Source organism: Oreochromis aureus, linkage group 7 (genome assembly GCF_013358895.1).
Source record: "Oreochromis aureus strain Israel breed Guangdong linkage group 7, ZZ_aureus, whole genome shotgun sequence".
NCBI lineage: Eukaryota > Metazoa > Chordata > Actinopteri > Cichliformes > Cichlidae > Oreochromis > Oreochromis aureus.
This window is the reverse complement of record NC_052948.1, coordinates 33,810,770-33,822,001: the sequence shown is the minus strand read 5'-3', so window position 1 is coordinate 33,822,001 and position 11,232 is coordinate 33,810,770. Positions and strand designations below refer to the sequence as shown.

Genomic DNA, 11,232 nt, shown 5'->3' with positions numbered 1-11,232 from the left:
AAGTTGGGAGTCTGCGCTGGAAAACTATTGTGCATTTAGCAGTAATGTAAAAGCAGCTGAGGCAAAGCTAATTTCTCATCATAAAAAGTCTGAGCTACATTTTCATTTGCAGGGCTGCTGTAAGGCCCCAACATAAATGCTGATATATTACTAAATCTATATGCTACATATCAGACTACTGTGTGTTAGGGTTTAACAAATGTGGGTCCAAATACACGATACAAGTACAGGTATGGTGAACAAAATTACACTTTAAGGGCATTCGGTGTAAAAGGTAGACTAAAAAAAGGAAAAGCTGAGCTACCTGCTGTGGCGACCCCCTCGTGAATAAGGGAGCAGCCAAAAGTAGCTTATTAAGCGGATTAAAACGTTCAGTTCAGTGGTACAATAAAAGCAGGAATCCAAGGAACAGAAGCGTGGCTGAAAAACCTGACGATAACTCACAAAAGAGCCGACTCCTAGACAGTGAAAGGACTATAAATAAACAAGGAACTAACAAGAAATTAATAAAAACCAATAATAGAGGAGGGAGACCATAACAAAGGAGCAAAAAAAGTAAACCATCTTAAATATGGTGTAGAACACATATTCTTTGCCATAATTTAGTAACACACACATACACACATCTCTCTCACTTGCTATCTAGATAGATATAGATAGATAATATAAACTTACCCAAGACCTTTTTTAAAACTTGTCATCTGACCAGCCGACTGGATTCAACTCCCATTTTTTCCACCCATTTGTATATAAGGCAGAAACAGTAACGTACATATTAATGATAATTTGAAGTAAAACTTTCTAATTTGGATTGATTATTTCATTAGGCCTGCCTTTCATCTTCCAGTTGTCCAGTTTCCTCAGAGCTTCTCTTTTTTTTTAGTTAACAGCCCTTTTGGGAATCACCATATTGGTACAAAATGCTCTCTTATGCCTGTAAAATTGTATTACCTTTGGTATTTTTCATAGATGCCACTAAAGAAATGGGAATAAATGATATATTTTTACACCTGTGTTTGCTATGTTAGCCATCTGTGTCATCATGTTTACCACTCTTTATCTTGTCTTCATCATGTTTTTTGTGACAGGCTGCTAGTGACAAGTGCCCAAGGCCAAAGATACAATTTTAAATGAGTTCTTTGCTAAGTTGTGTGTTATGTACAGACACAACATTGGTTCATCCTTCGAGTTGGGTGCTTTATGTTTAAATCATTCATAGGTCAGTGTTATGTGGCTTAACAAACAAATAACAATCTTCAGAAAAATGGTCAGGTACAACGATTGGAGTGAAAATGAGTGAAAAAGCAAAAAGGTCCAAAGAAAATCTTTAAAAGAACTTTCAAAAGCCTGAAGAATTACTGCTCAAAAACACTCTCACTCCTTGACTGCAAAATGTAAAGAAATGAGGTACGGCTCAAGGCTTTTGAAGGTACTACAAATAAATATAAATTTAAAATAAAAGAGGTACAAAAACAAAGCACTGGGACATGTCACATATAATTGCACCGATGATGTTTGAGGACCACAGAACATGTAATCCAATTCTACATATATGAGTGAAAACAGAGACATATGACAACTTACATCCAAAGCAAATCAGGAAGTAACCAAAAGACACAACAATGAAACATGAAGACACAGGAACGCGATGAAGACTAACAGTATACATGATGGTGGGTGAACACAGCAGGCACAGGAATAAAATAATAAAAAATTGAATAACACAGCGATTATTACATGTTAAAGTTAACATTTTTTTTTTATTTTAAAAAGAAATTTCATCCAGATGTGGTGCAAGACAAATGATCAAGGGTTCACAAAAATCCCCTTTAAACTTCAGCCGCCCACATATCAGCTCCACAATCTGGATCCTTATCTTCCACAAGTTATGCTTTTTACTTTATCAGGTGCCAATATAAAACCACGCAAATACTGCAAATGTAAGAAATGGATGATATATTAAAATGATGGTATTTTGGCAGAAATAATAATTTAATGTGAATAGATATGTTATTAAAAAGAAGCCAGCTTTGCCTTCGTTTTAGGTAGCATATCAGGTTGCTTTAAACCAGTGAATGGAGCGATTGTCTTAGACAATAAATGGGCAAAAAAGATATAAAGTGCTGTGCATCGTTAAGGAGAAATTATATGCAGTTTTTTAAAAAATAGCAATTTGACCTGAGAGAAAACTAAGAAACTGCAACGAAAATAGGCACTCTCAATTTTACAGTTCACCCTTGTGATTAATTTACCCGTTACAAGCCATTACAATGAGCCTTACATCACTAATCCCATATATTTAACTGCTGCTGCAGGCTCATTAATTAGAAAACAGCCTTTCCTGTTATCTTTCTCATCCCCAAAACAGTTTGAAGATGATATGTGACGCACTCGCATTAAACACAATGAACATTGTTTGTCACAATATTTAATGATCTTACCACCTGCATCTGCAAAAATCATTAGCGGTGTTATTGGCCTGCCGTGCTGAGGTGTTACTGGGCTCGGACTAATATGAGCAGTGAGTATGCAAAACCATGTTCTCTATCAGTCTTTGAACAGTGTGTTGTCTCTCGTCACACCACCAACTGAGATGCACAGCCACTGTCAGCATCAGTTCCCAAGCTGATGAGATCTCTGTGTTTGTGTGTGGGTGTGTGTGCACATGCACGTGTGTGTTTAAGTCTTTTGTTTATTAGGCTTTGATAGACACCTCAATATGTTTGCCCACGTTGACATCGTCATTGGCAGGCCCTGAGGTGATCGTATGATATTGTTTTAGTATTTGTGAACATTTGTAGTTTCACATCAGCCACCCACACCATCCTATTTAGTCTGCTTCAGTTTTGTCACTCATAGAGAACTAAATTTAAAGCAGGACTCTGATCCACAGTTATGAGAACCTTATTTAAAATCATCAAATAATGAACGATATATTTGACCTAACAAGATAACCATGTTCAACAATTCACTTCAATTCCACTTTATTTATACAGTGCCAAATCACAACAACAGTCGCCACAAGGCGCTTTATATTGTAAGGTAGACAATACAATAATACATACAGAGAAAAACCCCCAAATCATATGACCCCCTATGAGCAAGCACAAGTGACAGTGGGAAGGAAAAACTCCTTTTTAACAGGAAGAAACCTCCAGCAGAACCAGGCTCAGGGAGGGGCGGCCATCTGCTGCGACCGGCTGGGGTGAGAGAAGGAAGAACAATAAACACACAGAATTTGGTGGGACAGTAACAGAAGGCAACTTACAATTGCAGGATCCATTAAAATTATAATTGTTCTGTTGGCATGTTAAATTACTGCTATTCTATTACATTCTTTAAATGGCACAGCACAAGATATTGTGCATCTTAAGGAGTCAAACACATTTTAATCCAAAGAAAAACACAATGAAAAATGTCCTACTACGACCACCAACTGTCCTCTGGCATTCTTTGGTGAAAAATCATTGATCAAGTCGCTCCAACTCTGAGTGTTTTAGTGATATTAAATACACAATCAAACCCCCTTTTTCCTCCACAAATGTCGTCATCAACAGCCAACCTTCCTCTGTGTTGGTCTGGGATACATTACAACCTTTGAGTTGTCTCAACCAAACCAATTGCCTAAAGGACATTTGTGTTAGCTTTACCGCACAATAAAATTATGTTTTGCATTACAGTGTACCATCTATAGACTTGGAGAATCACCGCCAAGATTCATTACAACCTTTCCTGCAGCATGTGGTGCCCAACACCAGGAAAAGACAGTTTATGGAGGCATTTCTTTTAATTTGTCTGTTTCATAGAGTGGCTCTGTTGTGCAGTGCTTTACACTAAGAAGTGAAAGATCCCTGGTTTTATCCCAGGAAGCGATAATCTCAAGGGAGTTCCATCAGGAAGTGTATATGTTGCGTAAACTCTCCCAAATCGAACATTTGGGGCTATCTGCTGTGGCGACCCCTTGTAAATAAAGGCAGCAGCTGAAAATAGCTTTAAATGGAGTGATGAATGAATTATAATGAGACTGTTCGTGTGTACCAAGACATAGGACATTATACCAAAATGAAAAACATTGATGGGTAGATTTTATCAGTTTCTCCTCCTGCTTCATCCAGTCTCCATGCTAAGCTAAGGTAATCACCAGGGTCCATAAAGGATTCATATTTACTGCAACACATGAGCAACACATTCATCTCTAAATAAAAATTGTAAACCTTAGAAACATGATGATGGTCAAAGCTGGCTAGCTAGCCATTAGCTATTGAGCTAACTTTGAATTGGACTGGTTGATAAATCAAGCTTGTGGAGCCGCATAGTCAGCATATGATATATGTTACTACAATGCATACCATTTTATTAAAAGAGCCATTAAAAGTATATATTAATATAAGAATTTTGTCCCCTTTTTAATAGTATTCATGTTGCTGGTGGCATTTCTGGTGGGCAGCAGTTCTTTGTTTAAAGAAACAATTTCTGCTGACATACCATCCTCAGCAGTTAGAAATAAAGCTTCCCCCAAGCCTGATGCATTTGATGGAACCATTCCTTTTTATTATGTGCAATAAAATCTCTTAATTTTCACACCAGCTGTTAATTTGCACCCACTGTAGGTCCTTTTTCCAAAAATGGATTATTAGGTTTTCTTTTTCTTTTTTACATTTCTATTTACGTGTTAATATTTATAGTTTTAATAGAAGGTTATGCTGTTTCACTAATAATGATTCTGTTTAATGGGAAATTTGTCTTAGAACTCAAGAGGGACAATAAAAATTTAAATTAACTGAGCTTTTACAAGCTAAATGTTTGGATTATAAACACTGATTGCTAACTGTGGCTATAAAATTAAAGTTGTGAAGTATAATCTGTAACACCTCCCTTTTTAAATGTACTGGAGTTAAAGTAGCCCATAAAGCAGCATGTAAAGTACAATTAAAACTGGAGGATCTGTGATGTGTCCTTCTTGTAAAAGTATACTGTAGTTTCTTTTCATAATCACGTCTCTTATCCCGTCCTGCTTAAGACAAGCTTACCAAGAACATTGTAATCAGCTCTGACTCTCACTCTCTCTCACCACTGAACTTAATCTGCCATTTATTTGACCAAATCACAACAGAAACATTAATAAAATTCCAGGGAAAGGTTTATTTTTCAGAACTCTGTGCCCTCCTGCTTGCTTGTTTTTGGTAACACAAGCTTAGCATTTACATTCCTGGTTCTATTTGTATTTGAAAACCTCGGTTTGGCCTGATCTCCACCTTTGCAGATTCTGTAGTTACACCCACAAGTCTTGTGATGACATAATGTGGAAAAGTCCAAATGCTTCAGAATAATCCAAGACACACAAGGAGCAGCATGATACTTCACCTATTCAATCCTGGCAGGAAAAAAAAAATCACTCCTTTACTTTATAGTAAAAAGTATGTAATATGCGACTATTATGCTCCCTTTCAATAGAAATGTAAGTACTATGGTAAATTGAAGTGAGATTGATTCATGGATTAGCTAAATAGTGGGTTTTCTTAACTCACGAAGAAAACAAACAAACATTACTTTACTTTGGTTGTTGTCCCTATTGCTTTTATTAAAAAAAAAAAATTCAAATGTTTACTTTTTCCAAACATCTTTAAAACTTGATTAGTTATTTTAAAAGCATGCAAAAGCAAAAAGTGTTTGCTTTAACTTGTCTGTCATAAAAACTCACAGTTGAACTTGAATGCAAGACACTGATTTCTGGACGTCAAACAACGAAAATATCCTGCTAATGAGAGATAATAACAAAAGAGGATTACACAAAGTTGGCAGGAACGTCCAACAAGGGAAAAACTAAATTCAGGAAAGTGTTTCCAGTAAGGCAGCGGTCCCCAACCTTTTCTGCGCCACGGACCGGTTTATGTCCGACAATATTTTCATGGACCGGCCTTTAAGGTGTCGGGGATAAATACAACAAAATAAAACCAGTACCGCTATCAAAAAATAAGATTTATTCATAACACACAGAAAAAGACCCAGGAATCAGAGTTAACGATAAAAAATAACGATAAAAACCCTGAAAACCATACATTTCACACCCGGGCCTCAACTGCTCGCGGCCTGGTACCAAACGACTCACAGACCGGTACCGGTCCATGGCCCGGGGGTTGGAGACCGCTGCAGTAAAGCACAGGCTGGAAAACAGGTTAGCAACATGGCAGGGAGAAAAAGACAAACAAACTGACAATTTACACTTGACTGAAGAAAAGGAAACAGTTGGGAGCTGTGCATAGGAGTAAAAGTACAGGAAACAAATAATTAAAACCAATTACCAATATAAAAGAAAAAACTCGAAACAAAGGCGGTAACAAGAAAAACACAGGAAGACAACAGCATAGCAAAAGTATGAATACTTGAAAAATATGAAGACAAGAAGGAATATAAACATCAATAATGTCAGTAGACTGGCATCTTGTCCCTGCCTTTTGTCCAATGACAGCGGGGATAGACTCCAGGCCCTCTGCTTCCCTGAACTGAATAAGCAGGTAAGAAAACAGAAATACAACACAAGAGAATACAGAACATGATAATACTAAAATAAATAAGGGTGTTGATGTTTTTGATTTTCTATTAACCTCACTTTCACTGAGCCGTTCTTTCTGCCACCGAGTATGAATTCAGATGGAAAAGCGAAGGCTTGATTGCACAGCAACAGAAAGAGTACAGCACTCTAACTGTTGGTGTTTTTCTCCATGTGCTACACCTGAAGTGGTTGATGCTGGAACAATTAAAGTTACTGGGAAAACAACCTGGTAAGAAGTGAAAAAAATACCCTGACGCCAGACAAGGTATAAGTGAAGAGGATGAGAGACAGAAACTAAAAGTAAACAAAGAGTGAACCTCAAACAGGCATCCACTAAAAGGACTATAAGCAGGCAAACACAGATACTACAGCTTTCATGTGAAATATCATGACATGCATGCATAAACAAATTCAAGAAGATTTTGTATGACGTGTATGTATTTTTTAGATTACATGCAACATGGTTAGGATTAATTTAGGTTCAGGGCTTTGGTGACATCACAACTACAATAATGGAATGAAAAGCCATTCAAAAACAGGAAATTGGTATTTTACTTTGTAATAGATACCTAGATTTGGATATTTCTCAGGAATTACTGGAATTGAAACGAGTATTAATTTTGGCATTAGATTTGCCAGGCATGCAGAAACATATTTCTAAAATGTTCAAATTAGCTTTATCTGCAGAGTATTTAACCTTCTTATTATGTTAAGGGTCAATTTGACCCATTCCAGTTTTTGTGTTGACCAAAGTACTGGTCATCCTTTCTTTTTCTTCATGAAACCTTATGACTTTTCCTTATCTGGGGTCATGAACTGGTGTGTAAAATATAGACACTTTGATGTGTCCTGGAATGTCTCTGCAGTGTTTGTATACAAAGATGATGTTGTGGGTCATTTTGACCCGCACACTTTTAAGTAAGTAAAAAGTTGTTCAGATCCAAAATAAACATTTCCCTTTGATGTACTTTGTTTTGACTGCTCCTGAATATACATTCAGACCCAGGTGTGTATGCAAGAAACTTTCTCTCCCCTATTCTTGTCACTGTTCTCATGTCATTTCAACACACCAAAAATGAGCTCCAGGAGGTTGACGACTGAAGAAGCTTTATCACTGCTTTTCAACTGGGATAGTGATGAAGAAGAAGATGTTTCAGAGACTGAGGATCTTTCAGAGGCCGAGGACAATGTTATTGATGATCCAGACTGCCAATTTTCAGACGAGGAGGAGGATTCTGAGGGAGAGTGGGCCGCCATCTCTACATCAAATGAAAACCAACGAATGCAGCAATCATCATCCACAGAGGAGACATGGACATCTAAAGATGGTAATATAAAATGGTCATTATCACCACACCGAAGTCAAGGCAGGCTGTCATCTTCTAATGTCATCAAAATGACTCCTGGTCCTACAAGATTTGCCATCACACGAGTTGATGATATTCAATCAGCATTTCAACTCTTCATATCCCCTCCAATAGAAAGGATCATACTGGACATGACTAACCTGGAAGGGAGGCGTGTATTTCAAGAGAAGTGGAAGCCACTGGATCAGACTGACTTGCATGCTTATATTGGAATTCTGATATTAGCTGGAGTATACAGGTCCAAGGGAGAAGCAACTGCAAGTCTATGCAATGAAGAGAATGGAAAGCCAATCTTTCGAGCAACAATGTCTTTGGAGACATTTCTCAAGATATCTCGTGTGATCAGATTTGACAACCGTGAAACCAGAGCTGGTCGACGTGAAAGAGACAAACTTGCTGCAATCAGAGATGTATGGGATAAATGGGTGGAAATTCTACCTTTGTTGTACAACCCTGGTCCCCACGTTACTGTTGATGAGCGCCTTGTCCCATTCAGGGTCGCTGTCCTTTCCGACAGTATATGCCCAACAAGCCGCCAAGTATGGCATCAAAATATGGGCAGCCTGTGATGCAAAATCTAGCTATGCATGGAATATGCAAGTGTACACTGAAAGCTACCTGGAGGAGCATCTGAGAAGAATCAGGGATGCGTGTGGTGCTGCAGATGAGTGAAGGGCTGCAAGGGCATAACATCACCTGTGTCAATTTCTTTACATCCTACTGGCTTGGAGAGGAACTTCAGAAGAGAAAGCTGACTATGTTGGGAACAATCAGAAGAAATAAGCCAGAACTTCCCAGTGAAATTTTGAAGATGCAGGGAAGATCTCTGCATTCCTCATTATTTGTTTTCACTGAGAAAGCAACAGTTGTTTCATACAAAGAAAAACAAGAATGTTCTTGTCATGAGCACAATGCACACAGATGCATCTCTGAGCACAAGAGATGACAAAAAACCACAAATGATCCTAGACTACAACTCCGCCAAAGGAGGAGTAGACAATCTTGACAAAGTCACAGCGACATATAGCTGCCAGTGCAAGACAGCTCGTTGGCCCTTGGTAATTTTCTACAATATTTTGGATGTGTCTGCTTACAATGCCTATGTCCTGTGGACTGAAATCAACCAACAGGGGCATGCGGGTAAATTGTACCGACGTCGGCTTTTCCTGGAAGAACTGGGAAAAAGTCTTGTCACTCCCAAGATCCAGATGCGAGTCAGACCAGCTCGATCCCCAGCAGCAGCAGCTGTCATTGAAAAGGTCAAGTGTGCACCATCCAACCAATCTGCAGTGGATTCAGTGGAACCAGGTATAAAGAAACGGAAAAGATGCCAGGTCTGTCCCTCACGAGAAGACATTAAAACAAGCACTGTTTGTGAGAAATGCAAAAAGTACATCTGCAGAAAGCACACAGTTACATTCTGTCCATCATGTGGACAAAATTGAAAATGTTGAACACTGAAAAACTGAAAAAATTGGGCAAGTTAAAAAGAAATGTGTTTGTAAAGAAGGGAAAACTTTTACTAAATTGTTCTTAAAAAGAGTTATGGTAATTCAAACTGTGTTGTATGTCTGTGTTCTAAATGTTTTTCTAATGGAAAATAAAGTTGATTTGTTTTATTGCAGTTTTTTGACAATTCTGAGTGGATTTACACAGTGCGGGTCATTTTGACCCGCAACATAATCAATGTGATTTTTTTTTCAACATAATACAAAAAGTCTAATACACTTAGTGAGTTAAAAGGTAATAATGCAGTCTGTTAATGTTGTGTTTAGAGCTTTTTTTCTGATGCTCTAAAGTGGCTCAACCTGTACACGCCAAAGACATCGAGGCATTCAAGTGTGAATTAAAAATAATCGTAGCACTAAAGGAGAACTCATTAGTATTTATCCCTTGGGGACTATCTGTCAACTCAAGTGAGTTTTATTTATATAGCTTAATATTACAAATTTGCCTCAGGGGCATGTAGTACCCTCAGTTCACAGACTGCCGAGTAAGGTAGGAAAAGTGGATGTAGGTTTATTGGTTATATTTTCTGGTAATTAATATTTCTGTGAAATCTGCATGGAAATTTAGCTCGTGTCACATTTTTGTCTGGAACTGATCCAGTTGTTGTCAAGATAATTAAGACCTAACTAAAGTGATGGCCCAGTCTATGGAGTACAAACAGTGTTGTTGAGCGAGAACGTGCAGTCTCAAAGGTGGGGGTGGGAGGGTTAAAGGGTTAATGAAGGGAATAAATTAGTTAAAAAGAAGAAGAAAAAGCAGTGTGTCATCTTGTTTAAAGTCCTTGGCTTAGGCGTGGGGTCATATCCCTCCCTCTGGAGGCTCTTTGGCTCTAAAAAGAGCTGAGTGTTCGGGTTGGGTAAACTCAAAGGGAGTAAAGACTCTTCAAATGAGTATGAGCCACAACTATGGGTTCAGTCACCAGGATATAAAATGTAACCAGTGTCCTCTCACGGAGCTAACGAGCACTAGGTTGTGACCTGTGACCCTTAATGTGGTAAAGGTCACTACGCTCATGTGAAATTAAGAGCTATTAACAGACAGGTCATTGCTAATGAGGACCCCTGTCTGGATGTCCGAGGAGCGCTCAGCCTGTGGAATGTGGACTCCTCGTGCGCTCAGGAAAAAGTTATCATGACAAACTCCTACGAGGCGTGATGAGGTGGCGTTGCAATACACATCACACTGCATTTTAGGAATTTAATTGTGCTCTGTGGGACTTGCAGTGAATGCAGGTTTTGCTCATTACAAACAGCAGTAGTTGTGTGATAGTAATGCTGTAATGATGAGGAAAAAAGACAACAAACATCTTTTTCCCTTCAAAGATGAAGCATAGCTTCTGTTTGCTGCAGGACGACAGAAGTCACTCTGATCTGTGATCTGATGAACTGTTCCCTTGATTTCAGAAAAATTTTGTGTTGATATTCAGCCTCCAGTGGTTCATTAGTTGTTCTAGTTTTTTTAAACATTTTCTCTGGTCTTTTTTTTTTTTATAGCACCAACAGTGGACCATGAATTTCACGTCTTTGTGGTACACTTATTTCGATGTACACGAGACAAAGTGTACACTTGGTCACTACTTTTTTGGTCAGATATTACTGTAGTCTATGGGTCTACAGTAATAATAGTGCAATGTCTAATGCTTGAGTAGATCCAAGTGAACAAACTGCACTAGGCACAAGGTCCATCACAAGTGAAAGAAATGAGGTCCTGCTGCTGTTGATTAGGTTGGTTCATAACTTGTTTCTCTTAATTGTTTCTCTAAATTATTAGATTGCATTACCTTTACCTGAATGATTATTAAAC

The 11,232-nt window shown here is 38.2% G+C and overlaps 1 pseudogene; it reads left to right on the top strand.

The window, feature by feature from the left end:
* Nucleotides 1–8,225: 8,225 nt before the first annotated feature.
* On the top strand, nucleotides 8,226–10,584 carry LOC120441079 (annotated as a pseudogene).
* The last annotated feature ends 648 nt before the right edge of the window (nucleotides 10,585–11,232 follow it).